We start from the raw sequence: 18404 nt of genomic DNA on the forward strand, positions 1-18404 counted from the left end.
AAGCAAAGCTGGCTGAACTGGTGGCAGTGCTTCACTTCAGAGGGCTTGGTTGTGCAGTTTGGCTCAGTCACATTTTGCTATGGCCCATTTTTTGCACATGATCCCTAGAGCCAATGTCCTCAAAGGTATTTAGCCGTCTAGCTCCCATTGCTTTCAATAGAAATTAGGTGCCGAAATACCTTTGAGGATCTGCACCTGCATCATATTCAGCTCTAGCGTAAGCAGGTGCAAATCCCATTGACTACAATAGATACCCTAGCACTTTCTCCAGGGCCAATTGGCCTAAGACTGCTCCGTACACTCTTATGTGATAGCTGCCCACTGTAGGTCATCAGTAGGGATTAAATGCAGGACCTCTCAGTTTAAAAAGCAAGACTCTACCGCATAAGCTAAAGGACTACAGCCACTAGGTGGGAGAGGAAGCAAGCTAATTAATATCTTATGGGGAGCACTCACACTGAGTAGTACTTTCCCACCCAACAAGAGAGCACAAAGACCCAGACTGTGGCAATGGGGGTTACACTTACACTTACCTTCTCGCATGCAGTCTTCCGGGACACTTAGGTTTTGTGTGTTACAGGATCATTAATTTCAAGTTTAGAGCTGGGCAAAACCTTTTCAGACAATAGTTTATTCACCAAAAAATGTGGCTTCAGTTGACCTGAAATGATTTGTGATGAATTGTTAGAATAGCTTTGATTGAATCTGACAATTGAAGTCCCCTTTCCACCTCAGGCAGAGTGGGGAACTGAATGCTGGTCTCCCACATCCCAGCTGATTAAATGTTACAAAGAGAATCCCACTGCCTCCACCACTTCCTCCTCTGCTGGGTGTTCTATGACTGTAGTCTCCTTTGCTCTTGTTAAAACGTCCAAAAATGAAACAAAAAAAAAGTGTGTCACTTCAGTCAACCCGACCTGTAATATTTTCATACTTTTCAATTTACCAAAAATGTTTGAAAAAAAATTGGTTTGGGGTCAAACTGAAACAACACTTTTTATTTTTTTTTCAAAATTGCCAGCAAATCAAAAAAATTTACTCTTCTCCCAGCTCTTATCAAGTCAAACTTACCATGTGAGCAAATGGCCATGTATGTTATCTGTATTGTGATGAGCTTGTAATAGGTCTGGGAACGAAGAGATCTAGGTTCTATTCCTTGCTGTTCTGCTGACTTGCTGCTTGATTGTGGGTCAGTCATTTCACTTCTCTATGCCTCAGTTTCCCCATCAGTAAAATGGGTGTGGTGATGGTGTGTGAGGTTTAGCTCAGTGAAGTTCGTAAAGCCCTTTGAGTTCCTTGGATGGAAGGAGCTGGAGAAGGACAAAATATTTTATTATGAAAGCTCAATAGGTAAATTATCAGCTAGCTTCCAAGAAGAGGTAGATGAAGAATCCTTCTGTGCGTATGATCATAGCAAATGTCTCTGAACCAAACTGTACACCTGTCCAGTGACTGGGTCCAAGGGTGGAGAGAGTCCCAGGAGCTTCTTCACCCTTTCAGTCCCTGCTTGAGACCAGCCAGAATGCAATGACCTTGCAGGGTTTGCACTGCTACTGGTGCAGACTTCTGAAAACACAGGAACATGGGAAATGCCTGAGCAGATCTGTACTCCATCTAGTCTAGTGTACTGACCCCATCAATAGCCAGCACCAGCTGTTTCAGAAGAAAATGCAAGAAATCCAGCAGGAGGCAGCTATGGACTAACCTGCCACCAGGGGAAATTTCTTCCTAACTCCCATTAGTGTGTGGTTGGTTTATGCCCTGGAGTGGCAGAGTTTAGATCCCTTCCAAACTTTATTTTTAAATCTTTAGTATAACAACACTGGATAATCTCATTCTGCATATACAAATCCAACCATTTTTTGAATCCCACCAACATCTTTGCCTCACTGATATCATGTGGCAATGAGTTCCACAGGATAACTGTGCATTGTGTGAAAAAGAAGTGGAGGGGTTAAGGGGTGGGACCATGGCATCCAGCACGGGCCTGTGACTAATGCCACAATTTGGCCATACATCTCTCTCCTTTTTAAAGAGTGGTTACTAGTAGGGTTAACATATTCTCCTTGCATTCCTCCTAGTGCACTTGGTAAAACAAAACAAAGTAACTGAAATGAAATAAGAATTAATATTTGGTGTTATGGTTTCCTCTCAAAGCAAGACCTCAACTGCTGCTTCAGTATTGCACCCAGTGGGATCTATGAAGGAACCAGGATTTACCTGAATCTTTTAAAAATATCTGAAATATTTAGAATCAAAATAAATGAGTGGAGGAAAATGAGAGAAATTTGAGGGAGTGAATGATTCAAAACCAAAAGGGCTTTCCTACCCTTATTGCACAGGAAGGGCTGCCCTGATTCTTTGTTGCTTCCCCCCTGGCATAGTCATTTACACCTGTCAAAGTGCGTATAGGATGGTACCCAACTAGGATTATCCACTTATCCACAGTAGCACTAGCCACTAGAGCTAGTTGGGAATGTTTCCACCAAACATTTTTTGGTTGGAAAATGCTGATCTGAAAAAAACAAAATTTTTACCCAGGATCAAGTCCAGCTCTGCTTGGTTCATAGGAAGTATTTGAACTAACCACTGGGTATTGGCTAGCCTGAGAGGTCTCTTATTCTCTCACTCATTTTCATGATAAAATTTGAAAGGTCTTGGTTACATCCCAATATGGAGTGGAAAACACATGTGCAATCTTGAAAGTTTTCATGGGACAGGAAAATTGTTCCCCCCGCCCACTTTGCACTCTTTACATATGTGTAAATGACAGGGCCGTCTCTAGGTTTTTTGCCGCCCCAAGCAAAAAAAATTTTGGCTGCCCCCCGTCCCAGCCCTGGGCTCCTCGCTGCACCCCCCTGCCGCCGCAGCCCTGGGCTCTTCCCCCCCCCACACACACCCGCCTGGGCTCTCTTCCCCCCCCACACACACACACCCTGCTGCCCCAGCTCTGGGCTCCCCCCTACCCACCCACCATTGCCCCACACACACCCCTCCTGCCATCCCAGCCCTGGGCTCTCCCCCCCCCCCACACACCGGCACCCTCCTTCCACCGCAGCCCTGGGTCACTGGTAACTAGCTCCCAGGGCAGGTCATTCAGCAGGAATTTTAGATGTGCACAGAACACAGACAGGATTGGTTCCCATATGGTTACAGAACTGCAGTAAAGTGGAACAATTTTCAGCTTGTGTGATTGGAGGATATCTGGATGCATATTATAAGACTGTCCTATATAAATGAGGAAAAGTTGAGGTGCCTTTATTATTCTTTTGTTCCACTCTTTCTTTCTATGGGGAATTTGCCAATGCAATATCACTGTCTTCCTTTTAAACAAACAAACAAACAAAAAGGCAATGGCTGTTGAAAATAGCAATTCCAGTCCTAATAACCACTGTGAAGCATTTCTTGCTCAATTTTATCCTACTTTTTCTACAGCAAGTTACAGTGGATCAGTATATTTGATTTGGGAGAAATGAAGTAACAGCTGCCCAAACTGAGCTTGAGCACTCCTGAGTTTTGAGATGTTCAAATCTGGAAGGCAGGTGCTGGGGTGGGGAGGGGGAAGCCTGTGGCTCTGCAGGGAAGCGCGGCAGCGTGTCTGGCGCTGTGCGAAGCCAGACATGCTGGTCTGAGTGGCACGGTAAGGGGGTTGGGGGGTTGGAGAAGGGGTAGGAGGTTCCGGGGGGGAGCTGTCAAGGGACAGGGAGCAGGGGGGGGGTTGGATGGGGCAGAGGTTCGGGGGGGCAGTCAGGGGCAGGGAGAAGGGGGGTTAGATGGGTTTGGGGGGGCAGTCAGGGGACAGGCAGCAGTTGGATAGGCATGGGAGTCCCAGGGGTTTGTCAGGGGACAGATAGGGAGTAGGGTCCTAGGGGGGAAGTTGGGGGGTGTCTCAGGAGGGGGCAGCTGGGGACAAGGAGAAGGGAGGCTTAGATAGGGGGTGAGGTCCTGGGGGGCAGTTGGGACAGGGGTCCCAGGAGGGGGTGATCAGGGGACGGGGGGGTTGGATGGGTTGGGGTTTCTGTGGGGGGCAGTCGGAGGGAGTGGATGGTGGCAGGGTGGGGCTACCCTCCCTCCCTGTGGAGTGTCCTATTTTTTGACTGTTAAAATATGATATCCCTACCACAGTGCAGCTCTCCATTCACAGCAGGCTGCAGCCTGAGGTCTCAGCTTCCTCCCTCCCTCCCCCTCTTTCCTGTTGGTAGTGGCCAAGGGAATGCTGGGAAATGTAGTTCTTTCCCTGCTCCAGGGCTGGCTCTATAGGCAGGGAGCTAACCAAGGAACTACAGCTCCCAGGGCCCCCTGTTGGTTCTCAGCTCCCATGCTGGATCCCTGCTGCCCCTGCAAATGGGCTGCCCCAAGCACATGCTTGCTTTGCTGGTGCCTAGAGCCACCACTGGTAAATGACTACAGAAGGTGCTAGGTAGTTCAGCCCCTGTTGTAAAATGTTCAAAAGCATGTAAGTGATTGACAAGCCTAAGGCCATGTCTACACTAGCACTTATGTCAGCAAAACTTTTGTTGCTCATGAAAAAAATGCGGCCCCCACCACACAACATAACCGCTGGTGTGCACAGCGCTATGTCGATGGAAGACGCTCTCCTGCTGACAGAGCTCATTGAGTTGGTTTTATTGATGGGAGAGCTCTCTCTTCTCAGCATAATGTGGCTATACAAGTGATCTTACAGTGGCACAGCTGTATCGGCACAGCTGTGCTGCTGTAAGCTTGCAGGTGTAGCCATGGCCTAAGTCCCACTGAAGGTGGTTAGAGCCAAGAACTGGGAATCGGGGAGCCTGGGTTCTATTTCTAGCACTACTACTGGCTTGCTGGGTGATGTCTCTTAGCTTCATTTTGCCCATCTGCAAAGCAGGTAAAATAACAATATTTATCTCCCTCAAAACTCCTAGTCTTATCACTAGTATCTGTAAGGTATTTGAGAGGAAAGGTGCTGGTGAAAGGCAAAGCAGTAGCGTTATGTGCAGCGGTATGTTGCAATTGTTCATTGTCTATGCGGGACCCATAGGTTGCAGTGTCACCCTGCAAGCTGCCCCAATGTGCATTCTGAAACCTCTTGTGCAGTTAGGTCACAGGGAAGTTCCCTGGGGCTTGCCACACACTGTGTGGTACAGTTCAGTTTGCTGTGGATCCCAATCTAGCATGTGTAACAGGAAACTTCCCCAGCAAGCTCTGCACTGGGTATCACTAAGACGTCACAAGCTGCAGCTTTTCAGCCTTTCTCCTTCAAGTAAGTCAAAGAAACACATGAAGTGAGAAGCAGCAGCATTACTCAAAATAGGAGATGATGGCTTACTGCATCAGTCAGGAAATCAGGGCCCTCTTCCCCTGCGTCCCCTTTGCACATTTATGTTATGGTACATATTTCTGCATGTTTTATATGTGCATTGCTTTCTATACAACAGGTGTGACTGAAATACACTCCAGTACTTTTACAACTGGAAATTAGTATCTTGCCACATATATCAGATATAAGGTCAAATTCCTTTGCTGGTATAAATCAGGGTAATTCCTTTGATTTCACTGGAGCTACACTGACTTACACCAGCTGAGGATCTGGCCCATAATGTGAAAATATTTTGCTTTCCAAATAACAAATGCCTGGAGCTTGCAGGTAATATTTGAGCAGAGGGGTGCTTTTGTGATGTCAGCAGTCAGGTCACTCTTGTTCTGCAGACTTGGTATTTCCGCTCACTCAGAGAGTCGTTAATATAATGCTGTCCAAACATAAGAGCAGATTCAGCTTGACCATGACTTGGAAAACGGGGAAGCAGAAGAGGACAAAGGAGAAGAGGGGGAAAAACAGGCAAAGAGAAGTAGAGGAAGAGAAGAGAGAGAGAGATTTTTTAATTCCTCTATGCATGCTTTTACCTTCCTGCACTTCCACAGACCAGTTTGCCATAATTCAGTTTCATGGTTTGCTTTCCCTTCATTATGAATGTTAACTACCACTGAATAGTGAGGAGATTGAGACTGGGAGGGATGAAAAGGGTAGCAGGGTAACATTGGGTTACATTGTGTTGTCACCCCAACTGTTATTCACCCCCTCACAAGAAGCATTGGGCTTTCTGGGTGATTGATGTACCTCAGGCAGGGAGAGATTACTGTCAGGCCTGATGAGGGTGGTGAGAGGGCTCTAGTCTCTCAAAATATTGTATTAGGGGGTGGGATATGTAGATTCATAGAATCCCAGGCCAAAAGGGACCATTGTGATCATACGGCCTGACCTCCTGTATAACACAGGCCATAGAACTTCCCCAGAATAATTCCTAGAGCGGAGGTGTTAGAAAAACATCCAGTCTTGATTTAAAAATGGTCAGCGATGGAGAATCCACCATGACCCTTGGGAAATTGTCCCAGTGGGTAATTTCTCTCATCATTAAAAATGTACACCCTATTTCCAATTTGAATTGGATCGTGTTAGACCTTTCTCTGCCAGATTGAAGAGCCCATTATTGAATATTTGTTCCCCATGTAGGTATTTAGAGACTGTGATCAAGTCACCCCTTAACCATCTCTTTGTTAAGATAGATAAATTGAGCTCTTTTCGTCTGTCACTATAAGGCATGTATGCTAATCCTTCATTCTCGTGGCTCTTCTCGGCACCCTATCCAATTTATCAACATCCTTCTTGAATTGTGGGCACTAGCCCTGGACACAACATTTCAGCAGCAGTTGCACCAGTGCCAAACACAGAGGTAAAATAACCTCTCTGCTCCTACTCAAGATTCCCCTGTTTATGCATCCAGGCTCACACTAGCTCTTTTGGCCACAGCATTGCACTGGGAGCTGATGTTCCCATATCAGCTGATCCATTATCTTGCATGGGATTGATGTCAGGCTGGCAGATTTATGCCTGAGTTATCCCACGTATTCTTTTTAAAAATTGGCACAACGTTAGCTTTCTTCCAGTCTTCTGGAACCTCCCCAGTGCTCCAAGACTTACTGAAAATCAACAGAGTAGTATCCATCTAACACTGCATGATACATCTTTGTATTTAGGGACCTGGCAGTCTCATTGGTTTCAGAATAAGACCTAGCTCTGGCTTTGGAAAGTGTTTTTATCATTGGACCATGCTTGTATCACTGTTAATGTTGATAACTCCCAGTAGGGCCGATAACTCTGTTTCCTAGAAACCAGGGATGGCAGATTCATGAGGTTTCCTCCAGTTTATTGACAGCCTCTATTATTATCCTGCATTATTTCTATTACAGTAGTGCCCAAAGTCCAAATCGGGATCTGGGACCCCATTATCTATTAGTCTGTTTTATCTGTGCTCAGCACAGTACAGAGATACACTGGTTGGTCTGAAGAGCTTACACTCACTTCCAGCGTTCTTCCCCCATAATATTGACCTTTTCAGTGTCGTCAGTGGTAGAAGCCCCACTTATTTAAAAGCAAGTCTGGAGGAAGGACTAGGAAATAATCTGTAGGGAATGGAGATGAGCACAAGCTGGCAAATTTGGATCTAGATTTTAACACTGCACAGTGTCGCGATGCTGGGATGCTACCCTGGAGGAGGCATAGACCAGGTGGCTGTAGACGTCTTTTCTTTCTCTGGTTTCCATGATTCTAAGATAACAGAAAGGATGTTGGTTGGGTATTACATCAAGGGGCAGATCCTCAGCTGGGGTAAACTGTCATAGCTCCATGGACTTTGATGGAGTTATCATAATTTATACCAGTTGAGGATTTGGCCCCAAGTTCCTTCCTCTCTGATTCACATATACACCATTCCCAAACTTCCCCACCTACAGCCAGCTTAAAAACTTGTAACTTGCTGTTTTCTATTTTTCCCTTAGAGTTCTTTCCCCATGACTTTCCCCTAGTAATGGGAATTATGTTCAGTTGATCAGGGGGCTGAGTCACTGCATGGAAAAAAGCCGGGATGACCAAACTCAGTTAGAATGGTCCATGTGGATCTGAGGGACTTTTCCTTTGACAATGTCAAATTGTATAGATTTGGGGACTGATTCAGGCACCCTTATGTTGGGCAATACCAGCTCACTCAGGGCTAGGTTATACCATGCCCTGGGCAGGGGGCAATGCAGAGCTACAGCACCCCAAGGGACATGCTGGGAACACTGCCTTAGGAAAGCAGGAAGATTCTTGGAGCTCTGTAGTGCACTGGAGGAAGAGGCTCACTGATATACCCCTTTAAAGTGCAGCATGTCTTCCCCCTCCCAACCAGGTGTTTTGTTAGTTCTGGCCTTTCCTGCTCCCATGGGGTGCCCATGACCCTTGATGCTCAGGCTCTGGGATGGAGCTGGGCAATGGGAAATTACAAAGGGAATCCCTGTGTCAAAGGTAAGTTCCATCCGGCGGAGGGGTTGGGGTCTACTGTTGTTTAGACTCTGCAAGACCAAGAACAGTAAGTGATGTTGAGTTGGTTGACTGAAGGATTGATATCATCCCATTCTGGTTCATCTTAATGGTGTTTAATGCTGTGTAGTGTAGTAACCGGGACATCTCTTTACTCTGAGCTAGCAGAGAGAGGGTAGAGAGGTTCTCTCTTATTTTTTGACCTCTGAGTCTGATCCAGTCTTGGATGAACCCACCAAATATCAGATGCCCACGTGACTCTAAAACTGGTGGGTCTATTACACTTGCCTTCAAGATTTGGGGTGAAGTTTTTCTGGCTACCAATGCTACCAAATTTCCATGTGCCACTATTAACTTAGGATCAGACTGGTATAAGATGTTTTGTTTTGTATAAGATGTTTGATGTGTTGTGTTATTACAGTATACCAGGAGCAGGGAAGGAAGGCATCCATCATCCTCTCTTTCCCTAGATAACTACTAAGTGGTTGTCCTCACTTACTCTTCCTTGATAGTGAGGGAGTGTTTTACGCAGAACTCCTGGTTATTTAAAGGGACAGTCCCATTGTTTTGAAGAGGAGGTGTTAACTGTATGCTTTGGCATATGGTTGAAATGGTTTCTGAGAGTGAATCCTAACCTCTTCACCACACCATTCCCTCTAAATACACAAATGGAGCTTCAGAAAGCCAACCAACCAAACAAGAAAAAACCCTCAGCCTGGGAAATTCCCTTTGCTAAACCACCTCCCTCCTTCTCAGGACCTATCCCAATTCTACAAAACAACAAAAGTGGCCACTTGAGAATAACACATTCATTAGACAAAACTGCCTGTATTTTTCAAAACTACTTTTGATGAGCAAATCCTTTTTCTTAAACTCAGTCCCAAAGCTATGGAAAAAAATACCCACTTGACATTGTTGTTCTGCCAGGTAACATACAGAAGAGGAGATCTCTTTAATGAAGACAATAAAATTATGGGGCCAGGTCCAGTTCATCTAACTTTTGCAGTAAATTCATACAGCTATCAAATCCCTCCTTAGAACCTAGTTCTGCTGGGATGCCTACAAGTCACTCCCATCTAGCATTGGTTGGGCACATGGTGAGCTGTCACTTATGCTTTTCTGCTACCCTGTCTTCTGCTACCTCCTCCTTGCACTCACCCTACCCCATTCGCCTGTTTGATACAACTGCTGCATCCTGCCTGTTGTTCATGTTGTGAGGTCTCTGGGGCAAAGACTGTGGGTGGGATTCACAAAGGTATTTAGGGACTAACTCTGGGAATTAGGCGCCATTCACATTTCTATCTTTGGAAATCTGACCCTGGGCACCTTTCAAAAAAAACCCAACAACCATCCAGAAGCAGAGAGTTCTTCGTATACTGTCTCTCTTCCCCTCATATCCCCTCATATCTTCAATGGCAGAGAGGGTTGCACATCTATTTGGGATTTTTGTTGCTTTTGCTTTATTGCTGAAGAGAAGCTAAGGGGGAAAGGAATGAGTCTGGCCCTTTGGGAATGAGATACAAAGTTGTTTTGATCACCAATTGCATGATTTCCATCACCAATTTCTAGGAAAAGATGGTGGCACGGTGAGTGAGACCAGCACTGTGCAGATGACAATGGGAACCTCTTTGTATTGGTATTGTTAGTCAGCTTAGGCATCTAGGGAAGTGCTGAAAACCACATTCCTTGAATTAGTTAGAACTAGGTCAACAAAACACTATGATTCCACAACTGCATAACCTGGGAGGAGAGGACAGGACAGGTGAGGATTTGGTTATGTTCAGCCCTTAGACTAGTAGTTATGAAGCTGTTTTGGATGGTTTATACAGTTCCTCAGGGTGTATTGGCCAAATGGAAGTAGTTGAATGATCTTTGTCTATTATTTACATTAGTGAAGCACTAAAAATCCCAAACAAGGATCAAAGCCAGACTTTGCCAGGCACTGTAACAAGTAACAAACAGGTGCCAAAGATGATGGGGAAATTCACAAAATGACTTAGGTGTGATGTTTTGGTGCCTAACTCCCAGAGTTAGGTACCTAAATACCTTTTGGGAGGGATTCACAGGCCCTGCCCCAGAGACCTCACTGGAACAATTTCCCAAGGGGCGGGTAGATTCTCCATCACTGAACATTTTAAAATCAAGATTAGATTTTTTTCCCTAAAAGATCTGCTCTAGAAATTCTTGTGGGAAGTTCTAGGACCTGGTTTATACAGGAGTCAGAGTAGATGATCACAATGGTCCCTGGTAGCTCAGAGTGCAAGGAGGAGGTAACAAAAGAGTTTAGCAGAAAAGTAGAAGTCAAAGCTCCCCATGTGCCTAACCAATGACAGATGGGAGTGACTTGTAGGCATCCCAGCAGAGAGAGGTTTTAAGGAGGGATTTAAGAGCTTTATGAATTTTATGCATAAGTAAGGTGCACCAGATCTGGCCCTATTTGTCTTCAGTAAAGAGATCCCCTCTTCTGTATGTCACCTGGCAGAACAACAACATCAAGTGGGTATTTTCCCCCACAGCTTTGAGACTGATTTCAAGAAAAAGGATTTGCTCATCAAAAGTAGTTTTGAAAATCACAGACAGTTTTGAGTAATAAACGTGTTATTCTCAGGTGGCCAGTTTTGTTGTTTCGTGGAATTGGAACATGTCCTGAGAGGGAGGGAGGAGGTTTTGCAAAGGGAATTTCCAAGGCTAAGTGGTTTTCTTTTCTCTCCTCTGAACATCCATTTGAGTATCAAGAGGATCTAAAGCTGTGGTGAGGAGGTTAGACTCCCTCTCCAAAACTCAGAAACCACCTCAACCATATGCAATTAATACCTCTTCAAAATAATGGGACTGTCCCTTTTAGTAACCTGGAGTTCAGCTTAAAGCAAACCTCCACTCTTAAGGAAGAATAAGTGAGATTGACACTTTGGTGTTTGATTAAGGAAAGAGGATGATGGGATGCATTCCTCCCTTGCTCCTGAAATACTGCAACAACAAAACACCCTCATAAAAGTGTAGCCGTGACTGCACGGGCAGCGGGACTGGCTAGGTGGCCTGACTACAAAGGCCTAGGTATGTACCTAGGGCGGTTATCCCAGCACCACTTGTGCTGCCACAGCTCCATTTCTATGTTTAGCATGCTTGCTGTAGCAGAGCTAGTACAGGTATATCTATCCAAGGGGAAAATTACACCTCCTGCTCCAGTGTAAACATACCTACAATCTCCCAGATCTCCCTACTAGGAAATACTTTTTGATATCCAGCAGGCATTTCCCTTTGCCCAGCTTCATCCCATTATTCCTAGCCATTCCCCTCAGATCACCTCAAATGGTTACTCCCTCCTTGATGCTGATATTATTATGAAAGGGCATTGGGAGGCTGGTGGAAGATGACAGGCAAACCTGATGCACAATGGTGATCCCAAAGACACTTAATAGTAGTGGGAAATGATTATACTGTGTCTGAGTTGGAACAAGGGAGGCCAAGCTATTCTGTTTGCCCTCAGGAGTTTCTACTGGGCTAGAGTATCAAAGTGACTTACAGTTGGGTTGGCACCAATCACAAGTATGCCAGTGTTTTCAACTTCTTCTGAGCCCATTGCTTTTTTCTGGTACCCCTTCAGGAGGTTTTCTGGTCACGGATATTATGGCTAACACCATCCACAGTGATTTGTGAAACATGCCTGCACTTATTGGGTGGTTATGTGACTGAGTGCACCTGTGAGGAGAGTTCCACAGTTACTTCAAAGCTACGGAAGCATAGATGAGTCATACCCAGGCTAACAATGCTTGCATTCACCATCAGATAATTACTACAGCACCATGTCCTGCTTGTTACCAGGAATGATATCAGTTCTTTCTGTCTGTCTGTATCCTGGGTTGTTAACCACTTCACTGCTGAGCCTCTGCTTTGGTGTCCATGCTATCCTATTTAACTGAATGATGTCTAACTGGATTTTTTTTTTAAATTAGAGATATACCTATCTCATAGAGCTGGAAGGGACCCTGAAAGATCATCAAGTCCAGCCCCCTGTCTTCACTAGCAGGACCAAGTATTGATTTTTGTCCCAGATTCCCTAGGTGGATCCCTCAAGGATTGAACTCACAACCCTGGGTTTAGCAGGCCAATGCTCAACCACTGAGCTATCCCTCCCCCGCTAGTGAAGTGCCTGGTAGATGATGAGGCTTCACGGTATGAGTTTCATCTGACATACCTGCTTTTTAGGTGACAAATCTGAGGATAGATAATACAACAAAAATATCATAGTGCCACTTAATAAATCCATGGTATGCCCACACCTTGAATCCTGGGTGCAGTTCTGATCACCCCATCTCAAAAATATATATTGGCATTGGAAAAGGTACAGAGAAGAGCAAAAAGAATGATTAAGGATATGGAACAGTTCCATATGGGGAGAGATTAAAAAGACTGGGACGGTTCAGCTTAGTCATCTCTTTTCCAAGGGGAGATATGACAGAGGTCTACAAAATCATGCATGGTGTGGAAAAAGTGAATAGGGAGGTGTTATTTACCTCTTCATATAACACAATAACTAGGGGTCACCAAATGAAATTAATAGGCAACAAGTTTAAAATAAAAGGAAGTATTTCTTCACACAACACACAGTCAATCTCTGGCATTTGTTGTCATGGGATAATTTTGAAGGCCAAAAAGATAACAGGGTTCAAAAAAGAATTAGTTCAGTTCATGAAGGATAGGACCATCAATGGCTATGAACCAAGATGGGCTGGGGATGCAACCCCAGGCTCCAGATGCTCTTAAATCTCCAACTGCCCGAAGCTGGGACTGGATGAGAGGGGACAGATCACTCAACAATTGCATGTTCTGTTCATTGCCTCTGAAGCATCTGGCACTAGCCACTGTCAGAGACAGGATATTGGGCTAGATGGACCATTGACCATATTGGGTCAGACCAGTCTTATATACATGGCGTACTGCTGGAGATACACAAAGTATGTCAGACAAATGTATATATAGGGCAGCCCTGTAGGTGTGTTTTGCACACTTTGCATGGAAACTGAGGATAAATATGAATTAAGATGCACTTAGGCACTCACTTTTGAAAATGTTTGGCCTTAATGAGAAGCTGGTGGTGTGGTGGAGTCAAAGGGTGGTAACGGTGTCTGCTCACAGAAAGGAAAGGTGGTTTGCACGCATATTACACAAAGTTATGAGAATAGCGCCGTAGTAAGTAACCATAATGCTCAACAAACTGAGTACAAATTATAAAACCATCACAATACATAAGATAAGATTGAATACAGATTCAACCTTGCTGTTAAAATCAAATTACGCTTTTAACAACAGTCCAAAAAACAATAAAACTGAAATTACAAAAGTTATGAATAAGTAAATCCATTTAGGATAAAAGTGCCACAAAAGTCATAGATACCTAGCCCAGAAGGGACCATTGTGATTACCTAGTCTGACCTCCTGGATAACACAGGCCAGAGAACTTCCCCAAAATAATTCCTACTGCAGATCTTTTAGGAAAACATCCAAACCTGATTAAAAAATTGGCAGTTATAGAAAATCCACCATGACCCTCAGTAAATTGTTCCAGTGGTAAGCTACCCTCACTGTTAAAAAAATTTACACCTTATTTGCAGTCTGAATATGTCTAGCTTCAACTTCCAGCCACTGGATTGTGTTACACCTTTGTCTGCTAGATTGACAAGTCCATTATCAAATTTGTTCCCCATATAGATACTTATAGATTGTAATTAAGTCACTTCTTAAGCTAAATACATTGAGCTCCTTGAGTCTATCACTATAAGGCAGGTTTTCTAACCCTTTAATAATTCTTGTGGCTCTTCTCCGAACCCTTTCCAATTTATCAACATCCTTCTTGAATTGTGGACACTAGAACTGGACATAGTATTGCGATCATCCCAATGCCAAATACAAATGTAATACCTCTCTATTCCTACTTGAGAGTCCCCTGTTTATGCATCCAAGGATCGCTTTTGCCCACAGCATCACAGTGGGAGCTCATGTTCAGCTGATTATCCACCACAGCCACCAAATCTTTTTCAGAGTCACTGCTTCCCAGGATAGTGTCCCCCATCCTGAAGAATGGCCTACATGCTTTGTTCCTAGGAGTATATATTTACATTTAGCTGTATTAAAATGCATATTGTTTGCTTGCACCCAACATACCAGGCAATTCAGATCACTCTGTATCAGTGACTTGTCCAGTTCATTATTTACCACTCCCCAAATTTGTGTGTCATCTGCAAACTTTATCAGTGATGGTTTTATGTTTGCTTCCAGGTCATTGATAAAAATGTTAAATAGCGTAGGGCCAAGAACTGATCCCGGCTAGAAACATTGTCTGGGAGTGTAATGTAGTAAAATCTCATTCCGTGGGGAAGGTAGTGATGATGGAAAAGTGAGAGCAGTGTCATTTGATTAATACAATTCTACAGAATCATCATTTCCATGATGTCACCCTCTGCAAGTGGCAGGGGGGATTCACTGCCCTCCCAGCTCCAGGTCCTTTGGTTGGTGGAAATTTTGATCATACGGTGTAGTCAGAAATGGGTCAAGTTGGGTATCATTAGTGTCAACCTCCTCATGGAAACCATGAAAGAAGTGCCCTGAACAATGAGAGGCAGCATGTATGTGTTCATTACATCATACAACGATGACATTCTTTGAGTAATTCTTTGCATGCTGGAGCATTTTTCCTGCAAGGTATGCAGATATCTCATCCTTCATGCAAGTATGAAATAGTAGCTTCTTCACTGTGACAATGGAAATGTTCACGGAGTCAATTATTTTGTATTGGACAGATGCAATATCATATGTGTCAGACACGAAGTGGACTTCATCATAGGTCCAATATTTTCTCTGTAGCCTCAATGAAGTGTTCAGGCAAATCTCAGCAGGCATTACAGCAGGCATTAACAATTTCTAGTTTGTCGAGAGCTTTTACCTCAGCCATACCATCTCTGATTGCTATGCTGAAAGGCCTCTGCTGGTGTAAGATACTGGTCACATTGTCAGTAGGTGCTGGTTTAGGAAGACCATGCAAGATGTGCATTAGTTTGCTTTTTGTGTGGCACATATGCATTGTTCCATCACATTCAAACATCAATCATGGGACCACGGAGAACCTGTACTTTCCCAAAGTCTTCAAAGATCAACAATACACTGAGATCTGGACACGACCAGGAGATAAGCAAACAATGACCTGTCTGCATTTAGTGCTGGAATAGTATCTGCCATCCTCCTCTGACTTCTTTCCATTCAAGGACAGCTTTAGTTTGTTCTTCTTGATTGGAGCCCATAGACTGATGGAGTCTTGGATAATTCTTTGTGTGTTTAAGATTTCATACAAGTCGTGACCAGAGTATCCAGTCGACTGATCTCTTTAGCTGTCATTTCATTGAAAACTGCTTTTATCATGATTTTAATGAGCTCTGGTCTGTCACATGCAAATGGGTTACCAGTGTGACTAAGCTCATCCTGTAGCTTTAAAATTGCCCCTTCTTGGCATTCAACTTCACCTAATGAATCTAGATGGTGCTTGGTTATTTCTGGGGAAGAATTCCCAGCCATGGTTAATGTAAATATTGCCAGTAAAGCTGCCTTAATCAGCTAGTATAGGCTTTCCCATGCAGCCCCTAATGAATGGGGGTACATTGAGGGCCTGGCCAGAGAGGGAACATGGGCAGAGTACTTCTGGAGATCCCAGGATGGCATAACAGCTCCTTGGGAGCCATTATCAGACAATTCAAATAAGAGGAGCTTTGAGGCTGCTCTAACTTGTGCCATAGGTCAAACCAGCCATTAGCTGGCCCTGGTATAGAGTGATGTGTAGATTATGGAAATCCAACCCTTTAACCATCCTCTCAACCCACTGGACTTCAGCCAGACTTGTGTTTCGAGATCTCAATAGGAGTTGTACTTCTCACTTTTCCACTAGAGGGCAGTTTTATCTTGTATGTTTTGTTTCATGGAATTGCAAATATGATTCAGAATCATTAAAGAGACACAGTGAGTGAGGGAATACCATTCACTGGACCAACTTCTGTTGGTAAAAGAGATAAGCTTTCGAGCTACCACAGAGCATTACTCAGACAGGCAGAAAATCAGATACAAGCAAAGAACATCCTTTTTCTGGGAATTCTCCCATGTAGAGGAAGGAAAAAGCCTGTTGTCTGTCCTCACAAAACCTCTTCCACAACTCCTAAACATCAGTGTGACGGATGAATAATTTTAAATGAAAATGTGCTATCATGTGCCTACAAAATGTGGAGCTGGGAACAGGCATTCTGGAACTATTTTGAGTTTGGCTGATGTGCGGACAGAGACACAGCAGAATCATAGGCAATGTGAAATATTTTGCAAGGAAAGTATTTTTCTTCTGCTTCTGGATGTAAGCCCTATTACACAGAGCACACACCAGGAACCAGTTGATGAAAGGAAAGTGTTTGCAGATACGTCTATTTTGTATCCTATAGGTCTGATTCTCAAGACTGTAGATTCCAATCACTCTTACTCGGCATTTACACTGATATAATTCTATGGCATTCACAGCAGTTAATCTAGATTTGCAGCAGTGTAATTGAATTCAGAATATGGGTCAAAGACAAAGACTTATTCTGTGTGGAGAAAGATCTCACCAAAAAGCTTTGGGATGGTCTAATGAAGTTCGTTAGAAAGAACTAAGCAATGATGGAGACGCTTAATTTCTTCCTGCCATGGAAAGTTGAAAGAGGTGTAATATAAATCTATAGATATTAACACTTCACAGCCCAACAGGTTTAAAAACAATTAACATCTACACAAATCAAAGTCTTGATTATAAAATACATAGTAATCTCAGGCTTAGGCAGAGTGGCTGCCTATAGGCTTGTCTGCATTGTAAAATGTTGTTGGGATGGGACCAATGCTTCAGCGTGTTTAGGTAACATGATGCTGAGCATGATGTGTCCTGATCTACACTGGCCACAAACTCATGGTCAGTGTCTTATCATAGGAATGTAGGGCTGGAAGGGACCTCGAGAGCACAGCAAGTCCTGCACTGAGGCAGGACAAAATAAACCAAGACCACCCCTTGTTCAACCTGTTCTTAAAAACCTCCGATGGTGGGGATTCCACAACCTCCCTTGAAAGTCTGTTCCAGAGCTTAACTACCCTGATGGTTAGGTCAGGTATTAGGAAAAACTTTCTATATCTCTCTTGCTGCAGATTTAGTCCATTACTTCTTGTCCTACCTTCAGTGGACATGGACAGCAATTGATCCCCATCCTCTTTAATAACAACCCTTAAAATATTTGAAGACTCTTATCAGGTCCCCCCTCCATCTTCTTTTCTCAAGACTAACAACCCAGGTTTTTTAATCTGTCCTCATAAATCAGATTTTCTAAACCTGTCATCATTTTTTGTTGCTCTCTGCTGGACTCTCTCCAATTTGTCCACATCTTTCTTAAAGTGTGGTCCCTAAAATGTACCCAGTACTCCAGCTGAGGCCTCACCAGTGCCGAGTGTAACAGACGATTACTTCCTGTGTCTTACATATCACACTCCTGTTAATACACCCCAGAATGACATTAGCTTTTTTCACAACTGCATCACATCATCTGACTCAACAAACCACAGATGTGCTCAGACATGTGATAGCTCTCTTTGAGGTAACTGATATTGGCTGGTGTGGTCTTGCTTTCTGCAATTATTTATATTACTCTAGTGCCAGTAAGGACCCGACCAAGATCAAGGTATCATTGTGGTAGGTGCAGTACAAATACATAGAGATGGTGTCTGCTCCAAAAAGCTTACAATCTAATTGGATAAAACAGAGAAATGGAATGTCCTCACTTGACAGCTGGGAAACTAAGGCACCAAATGGTTAAATAACTTGTCCAGGCTCTCTTTGGGAATCTGTAACAGTGCAGGGAAATTGAACCAAGCTCACCTGAGTCTCATTTCAGTGCCATGCCTTCAGGGGATCTCTCTTCTCCCTCCTGAGGGTCTGTCTGAATCAGGTGTTCTTGGATTAGACATTCCAGCTATGATGCACCTTTCTTGAGACTGCTTGCCAGAGGTCATCCATGGCTAG

The sequence above is a fragment of the Chrysemys picta genome, chromosome 8, assembly GCF_011386835.1.
Source record: "Chrysemys picta bellii isolate R12L10 chromosome 8, ASM1138683v2, whole genome shotgun sequence".
NCBI lineage: Eukaryota > Metazoa > Chordata > Testudines > Emydidae > Chrysemys > Chrysemys picta.